The sequence below is a fragment of the Passer domesticus genome, chromosome Z (genome assembly GCF_036417665.1).
Source record: "Passer domesticus isolate bPasDom1 chromosome Z, bPasDom1.hap1, whole genome shotgun sequence".
In the NCBI taxonomy this organism is placed as follows: Eukaryota; Metazoa; Chordata; class Aves; order Passeriformes; family Passeridae; genus Passer; species Passer domesticus.
The window spans coordinates 31,695,331-31,713,586 of NC_087512.1; the positions used below are offsets into that span (position 1 = coordinate 31,695,331).

At 34.9% G+C, this 18,256-nt stretch overlaps 1 long non-coding RNA gene across 2 annotated transcripts; it reads right to left on the minus strand.

Moving 5' to 3' along the window:
- Positions 1-373: 373 nt before the first annotated feature.
- On the minus strand, positions 374-16,149 carry LOC135290761 (uncharacterized). 2 transcript variants are annotated; one of them, XR_010353558.1, is made up of 4 exons: positions 15,974-16,149; positions 15,051-15,151; positions 7,303-7,413; positions 374-624 (listed from the first exon to the last, which is right to left on the minus strand). It is a non-coding gene; the product is annotated as an uncharacterized LOC135290761 (long non-coding RNA). The 2 variants fall into 2 exon arrangements; XR_010353557.1 differs by having other exon boundaries at positions 15,051-16,149.
- Between the last annotated feature and the right edge of the window lie 2,107 nt (positions 16,150-18,256).

Sequence of the window (18,256 nt, forward strand, 5' to 3'; positions counted from 1 at the left end):
AGATCATACAGGGTCATCTAGAAGAGGGTATGAACTATTGAGACACAAAGGTGCTCCCAGTCCCAGTAGGGAAAAACCCCAAAATTCCTAGATTACTTTCTGGGAGAAAACAGTAATAGCAATACCACATACACAATTATTCAGGTATGCAGTTTACAAAAAAAATCTGTTGAACTAGCCAGAATCTTCAAGCTTTTTTTTTTTTCTTTTTTTTTTTCTTTTCTTTTTTTCAGTACTCTCTCTCAGTTTTCTGTTTTCCTCTGGCTTTTTATTCTTAAAAACTGTAGCAAGTTCCTAATCCCCAGTACTACATCCATAAGAGAGCTGAATGCAGGCTTCTGGGACATGCTTCTAGGATAATGAAATGACAAACTGACTGAGAAGACTTTTTCCTTTTATTTAATAAACATAATTGATTTCCAAACAGTTTTGTTTGACCCTGCTGGAACACAAGTTTTACAGAATTTGAAAAAGAAATAATTTTTCTGATTTTCTGAAGTGAGTATACTGAGTATGAGATCCACAGATTTTCTCCTTCTCCTTCTCCTTCTCCTTCTCCTTCTCCTTCTCCTTCTCCTTCTCCTTCTCCTTCTCCTTCTCCTTCTTTCTCCTTCTCCTCCGTTTCTGTTTATGACATATTTGAAATATATAAATTCTGAAGCAAGTCAAGATCCACCCATTTGTCTTCTTCCTTTCTAACACAAATATCTCTTGTCCTGATATACTATTACTAGCATTTTTAAGTATATAGAGTAAAAACTCTTCTATATACACAATCCTACTCCCCAAACAAATGGGGTAGAAGCTTTTAACTCTCACTGCTCTCACTTATAATCACAGTAAAAAAAAATCATATCTGAGCTGCTTTGCTTAGTCAGTATTTCTTGAAGATTGCACTAGGTCTATTCATGCAGATATATTAACAGTTTTTCAAATATTTATTAAAGTGTTCCCCTCTTTTGATATTACCAAGATATAATTACTGCACCTTTAACCACAACCATTTGCAATGCAAAGTAGGAAAGGAGCTTGTCTGAATAATATCTTTTAAGTCCTTGATTTAGTTCTGCATAAACTGATTTTTATACAGAGAACACAAATTGTTGCCACTTCATCAATGCCTCATTTTTCTCTTAACAATGAACCAGCAGTGATTAATTTCTGAAGACCAGTAAACAAAAACATAGCCTTGAAAGTGATTAAAGCTTAGCTGTAAAATATGTGCATGCACATACTAACAAATGACTGTTATTATAAAGTCAAGCACTGCTTCAGAAAAGAACATTCAAATGGAAGGGAGTATGCAACAATAGTAGAAACTGTGCAGTGCCATAGGAGCCCTTAGGGATTTTCATTAATACCAAGTATACATGAACATGATCTATTGAAAAGTGAGAATCTTCTTTTGAGTGACATTGAGAGGTAACTATAAGAATAAATTAATTCCTGATGAATTTGACACAACTCTGCAATCATACTGTGTGAATGTTGCATGTGTTTTTGTACCTGGGTTCGACTACAATAAACACATTAGCCTAAGTTACCACAATGACCCTTACTTTTGTAAACTGCAATCCTAAAAAGATAGGGCTTGTAAGTCTTTGAGTACCTCTTGATTCCCAATCTGAATAGAATATTTTGAAGCCTAATATTGTCCATTTTAATAGTATCAGTGGTATTTGATAGAATGTTATTATTAAAATAATAAAAATATTTGTTTAAAATATATGAAATATCTTGTATGCTATTTCACATATAATTTTTCAGTATTGAACCAAAACTACATAAGATATAGTGATTGTGAACACAACACCCCATTTGATTTTATACTGCCATGAACAATTTGGAGATGAAGGATTAAGAACCTGAACAGTATGAAGATACAAAGAGAAAAAAATACTGAAGACTCTTAAGAAATACTTGAGTCCCAATGGCAGTATTCTGTACAAGCACTAGTTGTTCTGACAGAGATAATGAAGTGTAAAAACAGCCTACCACAAAAAACATAAAACGGTGGTATCTTTTGTCATTTGAAAAGACCACTTGGTCTTAACAAGTTCATGCATAGGTTGTATAAAAGGTTCCTGTGCAGAATTAAATTCATTTAGCAAATTGTGAATTCAACAAATCTAGCTAAAAAGAGACTTTCTTTTGATTTTTGCTACCAGTGATCTATGCTGCCTTGGAATATAAAATAGTTGAAGAATATTTAAGAAAAATTTTGCTTAAACAAATCAGTGAAGATAAGCAGGCAATAATAAGGCAAAAAAATTCTACTTCTTATTGCCATAATTCCATATTTTGTTTTCTGGGTTGTTTGATCAGACAGTGTTGATATTGAAAATTTAGATGCTCGTTTCTTTACTGTCAGACTTGTTTTATAAAATTTGCTCTGTGTTAATGTTAGGCAGGAGGTATTTTCTAGTGATGTATGTGTAAAAATATGGAATTTGATCTAAAATATAATAAGAAATCCCCAGTAAAATACTATTACTTTTGGGCTTTCATTCCAATTTCACCATTTTCATTATTAGTTTTAAAGAAAATATTATTTAAGAATATCTCACAAGTTTGGGATGACTGCACATGATTTAGAATGTTTTGATGAATCCTGCTCTTCAGGCAGATATTCAACTAAAATGATGCTTTTTAAATATAGCTTTATATTTATAAAAATGAGTATCAGGGCCAAAAGAGTTACTTTTAGAGCAGATCAGGAGAAAAGGCAATGATGGGAAGCTTTGAATGTTTCATTAACTTTTCTGACAAACAAACAAAAAAAAAGAATTAAAAAAACTACTTTTATCAAAATCATCCCTCAGACCCTAAATTTTTTTGGTGATTTGTTTTGGGCTTTTTTAAATATTTTGAGAGTTTTATTGGTTTCCAGTGATCTGTTCTAGAAAGCAATGATTGAATTAAATTAACTAATGACAGAACACCTAAACAACTATGCATTAATCCTAAACCTCATGCAGAAGAATAAGTCCCCAATTACATGTATGACTACATTGTTCAGAATTTTTAGAATTGTAACATCCAGAAAGCATTCACAGTACTTAGCAACACAGCTGCTCAGGCACAATACACCCACTCACATATTCTACAGAAGTAATTTATTTTTTTATTTCCCCCTCCCAAATTGCCCTCTTTAATTTAGTCTAAGAAGTAATTAGTTTCAATTAGTCATCATGAGACTTGTTACCATAGTTTAAGAAAAAGACTAAAAACTCCAAAAACCATAAGGTTTTTGAGAAATGAATTTTTGAGTATTTTGTATCAGTTCCAGTGTAATAGGGTTGAACATTCTAGGTTGAAATACAGCAACTGAGATTTGGCTTTCTAGCAAAAGTGCATTGCTTGAACATAAGACTGGCTATTACTTTTTTCCATTGGGAATGAATTGTTTTCTCTAGTCAAAGATTCAATAAAAGACTCCCTTAGCCTATCTCTGGTGTGCTTGCAAGGAGCTATGAGCTGTGTCAGAAAGAAAAAAAAATTGGAAGTGCCACAGATTTAGGAGTATTCTGAGTAAGGTAATATTTCATTCACTTAATGATGTAAAGGTGATTTCCCTTATAATATTCAACCAAATTTGAAGTTAGTCTGCTATGCCTCATGTAAGAGATGTGGGTCATCCTGCTAGTGAATTCTTGTTTTCACTGAGACTGTCATATAGATTTTGCCTTTTGGCTAATCTACAATATTTCTACACTCTTACAGGTTTCTTAGAGGACTGGTTTGTGGTATTTTGACTCCTGCATCCTGACATTCTTCCAGAGTAGTCTGAGACTATTTTAATTTTGTGGAATCAGTAGAGATTAGTTAATAAGCCTAAATTTCCTCAATAACTTTTGGTCATTCAGGAATTACTTTACTTATGAATTCCTGAAGGCCCTCATGCCACAGAAACAATATCCTAACAGCTATTATGGAAAGGAGCAGAGTCTGACCAAATTCCAGCTTTGGGCTACAATTTCTAGATTTGCAGATGGAAAATGCAACCATATTTCCTTGATTTTGCCTCTGGGTTTATCATCAAAAAGTCTGTGAAAGCAACGCAAAGCTGCAAGACAAATGTCCTTTCCATAATAGATTTGATTTGTGTACCCACAAATCTCCCTGTTGTTGGAAACCACATACGTTTCTCAGGAAAAGACAGTAAAATCGTTCTACATGTTCCATCTGCAAATGGTGATCCATCTCACTAGCACGACTGCACAGTAATGTTCAGTCTGCACCCTAATGAGTCCCAGATCAATGGCTGTGACATCCCTGTTTCAATATTGGTGAGTTTGACCCTGGAACTGCTGCTTATTTACACTGTCTTAAGTGATGCCACTGTCATAGGACTGGCAACAATCAATATTTCATTAGCAAAACCTTTGGCTTTTTCTGACTGATCAGGAAACCCAATAGTTTGTGTATTGAAAATATGTTTTTTTAAATTATCTTTATGATTTGGTACCTTGAATGTTGATCTATGCAATATAAGGCAACTATAATTTCAACTGTCCAGAGTTTAATGCCTAATCTACAGGAGTTATGACCACTGCAAGTATTGCAAGATATCAAGGAGAACCAGTTATCTAAGGCATCTCATGCTGAGACGATAACATGAAACATAAATAAATAAATAAATTCTAAAAATATTGGTGCAGGAAAAAGTCAAGTAAATTAGCAAGCATTTAAATGCATATCTGTACATTTGTTCAAATATCAACACATAAAACCTAAAGATATAAAGATATAAATCTCAGTAAGTTTACACTCTTAACTTACTTCTGCCTCAATTCTTTCCTGCTTTTCATTTACTGTAAAAATTGTGTTTTGGTTTTAATTTTGGAATATATAAGTCAATGCAGTGACAACTACTTTTTTTTTTTCTTAATATTACCTTAAAAAGCTGTTACTTGCATTAATTTCTTTATGGGTTCTGTGTTGAGAACTACTTAGTCCTTGGCAGTAATATCAAAAAAACATTTTCAGATTTAGGAACAAATTTATCAATGCCATAATTACTCAAATATCTAGAAGTTAATTATTCATTATGTAGATGTTATCCATTGAATGTAAATTCTGGCAGATTACAGAATATTTTCACTATTGTGAAAAACTCTTGAATTATTAACTATGAAGAACTTAAACTAATACAAGAGCTTTTTCCTGTCTAAGGGTTAAAGAGGAATAATTTTTTGAAATTGTTTAGTACATACGCTGTGGTTTTAGACCCATGTAACTTAATTACAAATAATCAAATCAAGAAGAAGGTAACAAACTTTTTAAGTCCAATACAAATGAAAAAAATAAGATGCATGTGTTTGAGGGATGACTTTTAGAAAGTATTTTTATGGGGTTTTTTGGATGCCACTAAAATTAATGCATGACTAAAGCGAATTATTTTTAAAAAGGAGACAATATTTGAAGATTATCTGTGTGCCTTTTTCTTTTAAATAATAAGGAAAAATATTTAGCTTACTTTATTCCATTTTCGGGTATGAAACAATTTGCATTCTTTGTTTAAAATTATAAACTCAAACAATCTGATTTAAAAATAGAGTTAAATCATTTGCATCTGTCAGGACAGATTTTTCACAAACTAGAAATAATAAGCTAAAAGTGTAGGTTCAGTTTTTCATTCACCTAAACTACTAATATTGAAAAACTTTATCAGGGAAAAGAAAAACCTAAAACTCAAAAAGTTACCACTCGTTCCCAATTTCAATTTTGAAATTTATGTGAGATGGTCCTAGGTATTCTATCTTCCTCTAAATTACACAAGTTGTTCTACCTTTGTCAGCTGTTAGTAGATAATCACAACTGTTTATCTGTTAAACATAGAACGAAAGTGAGAAATGGGGCTGAGAGAAGTGTATGCTCCTGAAGAAGCTTCTGACCAATATGAGGAACAAAGCACAATGGAAAGGATTATTTTACACATCAGTAATGGTAACATACAGGGTGTAGGAAGGCATGGAAAAACAATCCTGTAATAAGAAATCGTATAGTAAATGCCAAACAAAAGTAAAACATTTATGCTATGGTGAGAAAGATAAAATTTGTTATGCTGAAAATATGGATCAAATACTTAGACAATCATAGAAACAGATTCTAACCAATTATTTTTAATGAAAAATGTTGTAGATTGTTTTCTGAGTAAGTAATGAGAAAAAGAGTGAAGTTAATAATCTATGGGGTTTAATTGATAATTTGCAATTACTGAACGGATAAGCCATATGAAATAATTTGAAACAGCAGCAATGTACGTTAAAGAGCTGTGATTGTATCCTGTTGGAGTAAACTAGCTTAAAAAGTGAAACTCTAATGAAGATGCCTTGGTAAAGAGAGCCACTCTGTTTGTATGCATTTTGTGGAAGACAAGTCAATAGAATAGAGCATATGCTATTGAGAGCAAGGAAACATTCAGCAATGTAACCTTAATGTTCTCTCTTTTGTTTGAATAAGTAATACCTGAAGGCAGATGCAAGTCGCCCTTCTGTGCATAATCAAAATTATTGCCCTTACCCATTGAATAAGACAATAAGTGAAGTAAGATGGATAGCTGTAATTCCTTATCTTTAAAGCAGAGTTCTGATATTCATTAACACAATTTACACAGGTATCTCCCTATAACTTCAATGAGGATAAGCAATGAAACATACAAGCCATTTAAGGGAAGCCTTGAAAAACATCTAGATATTGTATTAACAGTGCACAACATCAAATATTGTGACACCTTGTCTTCCAAAACCCTCCCTGGATCCTTATCAGCAGCATAGACAGATGGCCAACAGTTCTTCTGACACTCGGTTCACAGACTGACATTGTCAACAGAGACAAGATGCTGCCCACAGTGCTCAAGTAAGGTACAGACAAGTCTTTAATCTCACTGCTTTTGGTAGAACCAAGAGGTTGCGCAGCTCCTACCCATATTGAAGTAATTTTTGCATGATTGACTGTTGTGTCCAATGACCCCAGACATAAAGTGCCCCTGTCACTCCACCAGAGTTATGACATCACTTACAATCCCCTGTTTCCTGTCATTGATCGCTGTAGGGGTGTATTGTTGCTTATCTTTCTTACTGACTCAATAAATGTTTGGTTTTTAACACATTGTCAGACTCTGTTACTGTTCAGACCACATATTAAGTGCTAGATCTTCCTTGAATAACACTTTAGAGGAAAACCTAAGCTTAGTAGTCTGGTGCTCTGACATAGATTTCATTACCACTTTATGTATCAGATTGCTACCTTTAAAATTTCTGAAAAAAGTTTTTTATAGTAATCTGAAAGACACTTTACTAGAGAGGATGCAGGTTTAGGTAGGCCAGTTTGCTTGTGTCTTCTCCATCTGTTTTTTTCCTGAGCCTCTTTTTTCCTTTCAACATGAGTATTCCAGTCTGGGTCTTCCTTCTACAGAAGACATCAAATAAGAATAATGTTAATTTCTTTGCTTTTCCTTAATGCTGAGAACAGCAATCAATGGACAAAGGAACTGCCAACTGATTCTAGATAAGCAGCCAGATTTAGAATTTGGCTGATGGTGTTGCTATTGCAGATTTTTGGCTGTACCAAAAATGAAATGGATATGATTTCCTGCATCTTAGCTGCCATTTCTCTTTAAAATAGCACAGTGAATGTTAAAAATGAAAGAAAATATTTGATTTTTTTTTTAAAGGTCATACTATTATTGTCATACTATATATTTTTTATTTCCTCTTCACCAGCCAAACACTGCAATGTAACTTTCAAGATATTTACAAGGAATGTAACTACAATTGGAGTCAAATAGCAGTAATATGTTTAGGAATCTTACATTTGATTCAAGCAGTGTTTCAAATATATTAAATTTCAATATTTAAAATGTAAGCCATTTAACAACATTTTGTTTTCACTATAACGAGGTCTCTTTACTGAAATTGTGTCTCCTGATTTTATTCCAGAAACATTCTGATTAAGCAAATTCTCAACTGTTTAATAGAACAGTGTAATTTGACTTGTGACAACAATTGTACATATTGTGGACATAGGACACTTCAGGTAAATCAGAATTTAATTCAAAATGAAAAGCTAAATGCAGTCATCTGATACAATTAAAATTTGGAGCTTCATTTCAGAGTTATATGCAGTCATATCATATCTTTCCTACCAGATGATGACATTATCCTTTGCCCTAGCAGGAAAAACATTTAAATATATACTTAATTGTTAGCATACAATCAAGTACTTTTGACATCAAAAGGATTTGTGTCTGCTTAAGGTGCTTGTCTGAACTAGGGTCCAGTAAAACAACATTAGAAAAAATCTAAAACATGTTTGTAATAACACAGCCGTAGAACAGAAGCAAACATTTGTCAACCAAAGATTTGATTATTTTCTGGTTCATGTAATTTGTAACTCTGTCACTGGTCAGTAATGATGCTCAGAGTCAAAACGTGATCCATGGGACATGGCAGCTCAGTGGAATGTCCCTTTCCCTTCTTAACTCATTTTTCCCTACAACTGCTTTAAAAAACATTCTTTCTTCACAGATCACAACTAAGCAGTTAATACTATGATTACGATATTCAAATGATCTTATAACACAGTTTCTGGAGTGCAAGCAGATCAACTCTCCATCCATTTTTTAACAAGTCTATATCATCTTTGATGCATGAATGCAGTTGTAAATAAATTATAAACTAAATAAATTATAAGATTTCTTATCAGATAAAGCCAGTGTCTATTCTTTTCACTCTCTGTGACCTACTTTTTCTATTTTAAAAACTCACTCTGCCATAGTTCCTTTCCCCCTTCTGTTTATTTACATTCTATTTGCACGGTAATTTTTTCCTCACACAGATTATTTATTTTAAGATATGTCTAATTTTTCTGTTGAAATGCACATTTAGTATCTGAATTTTTATGATAGAACCAAGGCATACTGCAAAAAAACATGGCTACTTTGGAGGAACAATTCTAAAGGCTTTAAGAAGTGTTTAGAACAATAGAGCAGAGATGCAATATCCACTAAGGCCTATACATATTGGAAGTCTAGAATCCATGCCAATATATCTTGTGAAAGTGATGTAAGCCACTCAATAAGTGCTTAATTAGTCCTGATTTAATTCTGAAAAAAAAAAAAAAAAAAGAGTTTGCAGGTTTTAACTATGAATTCCCAATATACTTCAAGTTAGAGAGAAGAATGCAAAATCATTGGGGCATTGTATAGTTCAAAAAGAAGGCCAAGAGTACTAAAATCTAAAACTAACATAATCGCTGTAGATTTGTCTCCTTTGGGCTTATTTGTCCTTTACAGCAAAGTAAGGAAAAGTAAACCTTTGTGATTCAAAATTCAAAAGGAGTCTAAAGGCTGAGTTATTGCAGGTTTACAAAAATTTGCAAGGTAAATTACTTGAGGGAAATACAGTCCCTCAGTTACATCCCACAGCTTACAGACACACAATAACTGGCAAGTAGAACAGAGAAGGAAAACACTGTGCAGTTTTGGGTATCATGACACAGGAAGTACATAAAACTGTTAAAGAGCATCCAAAGAAGAGCTATGACAACAGTGAAAGGCCTAGAAAAGAAACTCTACAAGGAGCAGCTGAGGTCATCTGACCTCATTGAACTTTTTCATGAGAGGAAGAGATGAGGTAGACACTGATCTTCTCTCTGTGGCGATCAGTGACAGGAACTAAGGGAATGACTGGAAGATGTGTTAGGGATGTTTAAATTCTTTACCCAGAGGGTGGCTGGGCACTGAAACAGGTCCCCAGGGAAGTTCTCACTGGACTAAGCTGACAGAGTTCAAGGCCCTTTGGACAACATTTTCAGGCACACAGTGTGACACCTGGGGTGTCCTGTGCATGACCAGGGGTTTGACTCATATGACTTGATGACACTGAAGTTTTTTAGGTGATTTTGAAATAAAAACACATATCTAAATTTAATGTAATGGTTCAAGAGAAGTAGGGTTTGTGTTTCCTGACTTTTCTGCATTTTATAGGAAGATAGATACTCTCTTTGCTAAACTCTTACAGAATAAGATGCCTCTTAAAAAATGCTTTCCTCAGGAGGTATCAGGTATATCGAGTTGCATAGACTGTACATCTGATAGATTGTATCTGCTATTTTAAGTAATGCTTAATGTTCCTATTCAAGTATTGAATTGACACCAAATCAATTTAGAGTGTTAACAAAGTGTTATAGTTCCACTGATAGCTTACATATATACAACCATATTAATATTTCACTATTGTCCTAGGGTGACTTTTTGATGCTTGTATGCCCAGTTGTCTGTTCTGTTTATGCCAGATATTAAGTTCTTCAACTTTAAGTTCTGAAAGAGAAGTGGGGGTAAAGAAAATGTGCAGTTTGTTTGCAGAAGCTGCACTTGGTTCTCTACATCCCACCTCCTAGACTGTGTTGTCTGCAGCATGGACAGGCAGTGGGAGAGATCTCTCCTTTTCTTTTTAGTTAAGTTTTTTTTGTTAGCTGAGGCAGAGAAGTTCCCTGGCTTTTTTTAATTTTTTTCAGATTTTCTTGGTTTTCAGATGTTCAGATTGGCCCTGCTCTGGACTGAAAACCCAGAAGAGCATCAGGAGCTCACACCTGTGGCTCACTGGGGCCTGGGACATAGCATTTTCCAGCAGAGACTGATAAGAGACTGAGTGAACTGAGCTACACCCCACAAAAAGGACTTTCTGAATTTGCTATCTTTTCAAAACAGCGAGAGGTTTTATTGTTTATTATTATTCATTTTTTATGCTTGTCAATACTTTGCTTGTTAAATAAACAGTTTTTTCCACTTTTCTCCAAGAAAATATTTTCCTGAACTGGGGGGGGGGAGGGGTCTCATTTGGAGGTTTCCTCCCAAATTTGCCCTAAACCAGGATAAATATAAGTATGAAGGTGTTATTTAGTGGCTAGTCATAGGGGAGTGAAAAATAATAAAATTCTTCTAAAAGCATGAAAGACTTAAAAAGATAAATCTCTTTCAATGAAAAAAAGCTTTCTTTTTTTTTTTCTTTTGCAAACACTTGGGATTAAAATCAAAGCTGGTTTTACATACTCCGACTAACAATTCACATATCTTTATTTACCTTGATACTATAGATTTTTCTTCCTTAATGTTTTGCATTGCTCAAAAAAAGTAATGAGATATTTTACATTTTTAAGTTGTATCTAGTCATAACATACTTTTTTTAAGCTGCTACTTCTGCAGAATGTTGACCTTGTTTTAAACATCTCCTATGTGTTCGAGAGTTTTCATTATCTTATAGAAAAGGAACAAGTTCACAGGTTCTTTCATGCATTCCCATACAGCCTTCCTCAGATGCCGTACAGGGGATGCACAGTCAATGTCAATCCTATGTACCACCGCAGTACTGCAAAGCATCCCTACCAACAGCTCATTACAGGAAGAAGTGCTGCTGTTCTGTCAGGTAATGATGAGTTACACTAACAAGATGGAAAGTGACTACTGTCACTACTTTGTGCTTCATAGTCATAGTTCTTGAAAGCAAAGGAATACAGACAAGAGTCCACTGTACTGTGACTGAAACACTCTACACTCTGCAGGGCTGTTGAGCTTTTGTTTTGAGTTGCTTTTATTTTTAAAGTTGCTCCATGACTTAGGCATTTCACAGACATGGTAACATCTCACTGTAACAGTTCACAAAATAGAACTTTCTATGATCACAAATCAGTGCATCCAAAATAATTTGCATTCAATTCGATTTTATCAGAGTCAAAGTCCTATAATTAGGCTGGCTACTTCAAGGTGTGTGTACAATACATCTTGTAAGAAATTTCCTTGAAGCAGTAGGAGTGCTATTATCCTCCCATCAGCTGAAATAACCCTTGAAGAAACATCAAGGAGACTAAAGTGACCAGGAGTCACTTGAATTCCTCTGATTTCCACATTTTGACATATTTTTTTCCAATTATTAATAAGCATAATGTGCCTTAAAACAAAAAGGTGGGTATTTAATGTAGCAATGCTGTTAAAACTCTAATTCTGAATCCATCCAAAGATTATTTTCACTTGGAGTGAAAATGTAATTCTGTTCTTTCTGATTTATTACTAACCACTTCTGGATGTAATGAAGATTTCACTGAATGATCAAAGATATATTTTTAAATTATTCCTTTTCTGTTAAAATTAATGTAAATATTCCTTTGACAGTCATGGAAATAAGTTCAGTTGAAGAGAAAGGGGTGCAATTCTATTTTTTTTAATCAGTGTTCCAACTTCTTGTCATGGTTTTCATCTTCCAGCTTTATATAACTCTCTCATCTTCCATAACTGGTTTAACTAATTAAATTAAACATCATTGTTTTCATCAATTAACACTATGTTATGTTCATTATGTTTATGGATTTAACTAAATGGTTTAAAATTGCTTTAAGTTCTCCAAAAAACAGAAGTAATAAGAAGTGATGAGCACTTTGCCATGTCACATGATAAAGAGAAATTTAGTTTCTCCTTAGCAGGAGGTCTGTGTAATAAGGATAGTAGAACAGGATAATATTTTTTTTTTTAATTCTTATCAAGGAAAAATGAACAATATAGCATTGGAGGAGCAGATAAGGCTGACAAAAAATAAGTAATGCAAAATGCAAGCAGGATACCAGTTCAGCTCTGCAAGGCTGACAAGGCACAAATTATGCAAAACAACAATATTACACTTATTCAAAAGAAGGGGTCAAGAACAGCCACCTAAAAAAGACACTGGATGTTGAAGACCACCAAAGAAGACCCCCCCAAAGAACCATAAAATACTTCCAGTAAGGGATATGACTATGTAAAATAAACTGGTATATATACATCAAGTAAGCAGGGACAGCTAGTGAATATGTAATCAGTATGTATGATAAAAGCTGTTTTCCTAACGCTTGGCACACTTGATTAGAGTACCTTCCGAGTGACCAGCATGCTGCAAAAATGAATGCCTGCTTTCCAATACTCAAAACTGTGTTAGAAAGTTTCCATCTGGCCAATTTCGGTATCAGTGACCTTCCATTGTGGTAGTCTCCTTGCTACACTGCTTATTTGGCGGTCATTTTAAAGGCTGTTTCCTCCTAGATATGAATAACCACACAAGTAATTATTGAATTTTAATAACCAGTTTAAGTTAAAACATACTGGAGCATTCTATTTTCTTAATCTTTTTGAGATCCTTATGGTGCCTCCATACTTATAAATTCTCTATTAGTTAGGTTCACAAATATTTGGGCAGTAGAAAAGTGAACAAGACATGACCCACAATTTTTATGAGAATTGTGAAAACTATTAAATACGAGTCATCTTCCTATAATGAAGTTATATTAACTAACAGAAAGAATACAGGGATTTCAGGACAATAATGATATGCTTTTTCTTTTAGTTCCCAGTTCTGGTACTTTTGTATCTTTTGTACTGTAGATAATTCCTTCTACCATTTCCTGTAATGCTGGCTGAAATTAACCTACAACAATATGAAAGATGACCACATGTGTTTTCCATATACCCAAAAAATTTTCCTCCAGAAAAGGATATATCTTAGTGCAGAAGAGGAGTTTTGGTTTGGTTTTTTTTTGTTTTGTTTTGTTTTGTGGTTTTTTGTTTTGTTTTGTTTTGTTTTGTTTTGTTTTTTGTTTTTTTTTGTTTTGTTTTGGTTTTGGGTTTTTTTGTTTGGTTGGTTTTTTTGTTGTTGCTGTTGTTTGGGGTTTTTTTGGTTGGTTGGTTTTTTTTTTTTGTTTTGGTTTGGTTTGGTTTGGGTTTTTTTTTAACGTTTCATATATTTGTTTTAAAATGATCTCTAGCTCTCTGTGTGTATGCCAAAATCGTAGTCATAATTCCTTTAAGAATCACACCCAGGATCACTGTCATATCAGACAACTCACTACACACCTCCTTCCTTAACATCAGGATCATTCTTTGGTAGCCTAACATGTGTATGAGTAAATTATACCTTGTAAGCTGGTTTGCTTCCTCCTTCTCCCTTTCCATTTTAATATGAAGTAGTTCATTTGCTTTTACCATTGTCTTCCTTTTGCTTATGTTTCTACATCCTATCTTCTGTTACTCTTTTTCAACATTAATGGACTAACACTGGATATCTCATACGGATCCAAATGAATTGCCAATATTGATCTGCATTGAAAAGTTCCTACATAATGTCACCTCAGTGACCACTGTATTCCCACAATAATAACCAGCTACATTTCCTGAGGAAACATTTTTATACTTAGTGGCAGGTAGAAGCTTTAAATACAATACTTTACAGACTGTGATACTCTACTGTGATGCATTTACAGAACACAGCTGGCAGCCAAACCTTCAAGCTGTATTCCAAGCTCCAATATTGAGATATATAGCTACTACAGTCAACAAAGTTTCTCCTTTACCACATCCAGTCTCAAGACTGCTACGTTAGTAACACGGAAATGTGAAAGTTTGCTGGTAATCTTGCCAGTGTTCTAAGTTCAAAGGGCATTACACTCGCTTATTATCCTCTATTCCCTGTTACATTGTGGTAATAAGAGAAGACTACTGAAAAATTAATCCTCCATGCTACTTGGACCTAATCATGGCAAGTATGCTTTATGACAATTGCCAAGAGTTACTAAGAGGGGATACACCTCATACGGGCTGAAGGACTAAGTGATCAGCAGTAAAGGGAAGGATGAAAGCAAACGAGAGAGTCACAGTATAAAATCACTGGTGTAAATATTCCAGAGGTTTCAGTTGCTCAGCTGTAATTAGATAAAAAAAGACATGCTGATATAAAATGATTACCACTATGCAAATTGACAGATAATTTGAGAATCAGAGCATTGAGAGCTTTCAGCTTATTCACTGGCATAGGTACTGTGAAATGTCTCTAAAGGAAGAGTACTGGCTCATACTTAATAAATATTCTAAGTCAGGTTGGCTGACTAAAGGACTAAAATTTGCATGACAGTAAAGAACACAGAATATCATCACAACAATCCTTAAGCTCTTTCCCAAAAGAGTGAGCACAACTCCAGAACAGCTTTATCCATTACCAATAGCAATTAACTGAGTAATAAAATCTCACTATCATAAATTAGGAGTTCTTCTCAAGTATCTTGGTTCATACTATTGCAGCGCAGCAACCTCTTTAACGGAGTCTGGTGAACTGATGTAGTGAGTCCAGCCCTGTGGTGCCAAGTAATATCAATAAGATTTATAGTTATTACAGATACATAGTTACCATATATGACCAAATTATTCACAGCAGTGTCTTCAGAAAGTTTCGTTTCCTTCTCTCACATGACAATGAAATGTTTTTCACTTCCCTGTAAATATTTGTCACATGTAAGTAACTTCTGACTGTGTTCCTTTCAGAATGTCTAAATGCAGAGACAACTGTGTTTAATGAATTCCTGCCAATAAATCATGAATGTCTGATTTTCATACTGTGAGTGGTTATATCAAAGGCCATGAAAAAGAAATCCTTAGAGTGTAGCTTTCTTAAATAATTACCATGATTGCCACGCCAGTTTGTTTTGCCTGACTCAAGGCACATCACCATTAGAGTCAGAATTGAGACTGAAATACTAAATTATACTTGCACAATTAGCCTACAAAATTTCAAAATACAAAATAAATCTACAATAGTCCCTTTTAACAAAGCCAATTATAAAATTTACACAACTCTTTAGTCAACCTACAAATTAAGAAGAGTTTATTATGAATTGTCTTATGAAGTCCTGTTTTTTTCTTTGTTCTCTGTAAAAGATATATTTTGGGGAATTCTGCTATTTGACTAACTTTTCTGATTTTAATAGTTTTCAGATTTAACCTCCTTAACCTTAACCATGTGTGATGCAAAGATAATCTGCTAGCAGCTTCTCTGTGTCTGACAAAAATACCCCAATGTTTAATTAGGCTTTGAGAATATAAAATCTGTTAAACCACTGAGAAACCTGATACAGTTCTGTGAACAACCCTGCAAAAAACCAAAAAATCCCAGGAAACCTATTTTTCTTTTCTGGTTGGCAAAGAGGTTACAAGGGCAGCCTAGCCCTTGTCTCTGCCAGGCTGCACTTGGCAGGTCGAGCCCCATTGGATGCATGCAGGGGAAGGGGAGATGGCGGAGCTGAGGCCTGCCCAGGCCCCAGCAACTGCGGTGCAGGGAGAGGGGAGGCCATTGGCCACTAAATCCAAGCCTGGCTGCTGATATCCTAGGCAACCCCGCTCCCCCAGCGCAGCCGCCAAAAAAACCAGAGGCAGCTCTTCAGCACGTGCAGAAAGCAGCCCAGGCTGGACCAGCTCAGACAAGATTCTGCCACCGCTGAGATTCACTGCAACCACGGGGTAGTGAGGAAGAGACGCCATCGGTCCTGGCCAAGCCTGGCTGCTGAGATCCTGGCCCTCCCCGCAGCGTAGCTGATCCTGACACAGCCCCAGTGCAGCCACTGCAGAAACCTCCATCATAAAGCGGCTCCGGCCACAAGCTACCGAGCCCAGCCCGGGTCTTGTGACCGCGGGCGAAATATTAACTCTCTCAGTGCTTCAACCCTCTCTTGAGTGAGAGAAAAGGATAAAGTGAGAACATATAGAGAAACAACATAAAGACACCGAGGTCAGTGAAGAAAGAGTCAAGTCCCAGATGAGAGGAATAAGGAGATACCTTGATCTTGGGGCTGAAATCCTCTTGTAGAGCTATGGAGAAGGATGTAATCGATACATCAGACTCTCTTTTTCCCTAGAATGCATTGAATATGGGGAGATGACTTGTTCCAATTGTGTATATATCTAGAAAAGGTCTCTATGCTAAAGTAAGCAAATGAAGTAACTATGATCCCATAAATTTGAACAGAGTAAGAGAGAAGAGTGATAAAGAGCCTGTACCCCAAGGGAGAGAAGAAGACCTCTGTTCCTAGAGAGGATTTCAGAGATAAATAAAGAGAACCTTTGCTCTTGAACAGCACATGTTAAGAATAGTACCCCATAAGCTTACATGGCTCATAAATGCAGCTGTGAGAAAAGATATGAAAAATAAGAGGGACTTGACGATTACAGATTTTCCAGGCATCTGCTATTCACAGAGATTAAAAGCCACAAAAGAACTATTTTCTTGTAGAGAAGTCCCCATAAATTTACTAGAAGGACTCCTCTCCCTAAGTGAACTGCATGCTGACTATTCTAGAAGTGATATACTAACTGAATTGTTTCTGTAACTTGTGAGTGGGAAAGAAAGGGTTATGGAGGGAGGAGAAATGTTCTAAAGGTTTTATCCTGATTCTTATAATTCTTTCTTTTTTTTAGTCACTGTAAATAAATTTATTTATATACTTTTAAAGTTTTGAGCCTGCTTTGCCTTCTTCACAATCCTATCTCACAACAAGAAATGAGTAAGTATATTCTAGTAGGTGCCCTGGCATTTGGCCAGCACTAAACCATCTACAGCTCCCCATTTTAAATTGATTGAAAATGTCCTTATTTCTGGTAACTAATTGGATTAAATAATAAAAAAAATTGAAAATAAAAAAGATAAAGTAATCTGAATGCATTTTTTACACACCCACAAGAACTTTCCTACAGAAGATGTATGGTTCTGTTTAGCATACAAAATTTTTCCCTGAGTTCTGTTGCCAACTTTGTTTAATTATTGCTTGGCAGTGATAGATCCCAGCTGTTACATGCCTTTGCAACACATGCATTGAACTATTCAGCATATACAGACTTTTTTTTTTCAGGCAAATTGAATACATTTTATAAAATGTATTATAAGTATTTTTTAAAGAAATTTTAACAAGGAGGATGAAATGAGTAACCCTGAAGAATCATTTTAATTACCTCATTAAGGAAAAAAATTAAAATATTTAGTTGAAACCAAATTATACTAAAACTTGAGGCTGTAAAGAAAACAGACTTCAAAAACTTTTGTTGTTGCTGGTTGCGCTGTACATATACGACTTGCATAAAGTGCCTGTCATTCCTTAGTACTAATAAATCAGCAACTATCAGTAATTTACTGTGCAAACTGCATTGAAAACAGTTCCAAGGACTAGTGAAAAGGTTTTTGCTTTCTTTTTCATTAACCAAATTTCCAGTTTATTTTGTTACTGAAGACTCCCCAGCTTCTGCCAGTCCTAGTATTTTGTCAACCTGATCTAAATTCAAGTCCTCTGCTTTGTTGTATATTGTGTTCATAGACAAGCAGGCTGATACCTTAGAAATTTGTGTTAAGGAGTTCCCCAACGATGTGTATTACACACAGCACTGTTGTTAAGGGGGTATTTATGGGCTTCTAAG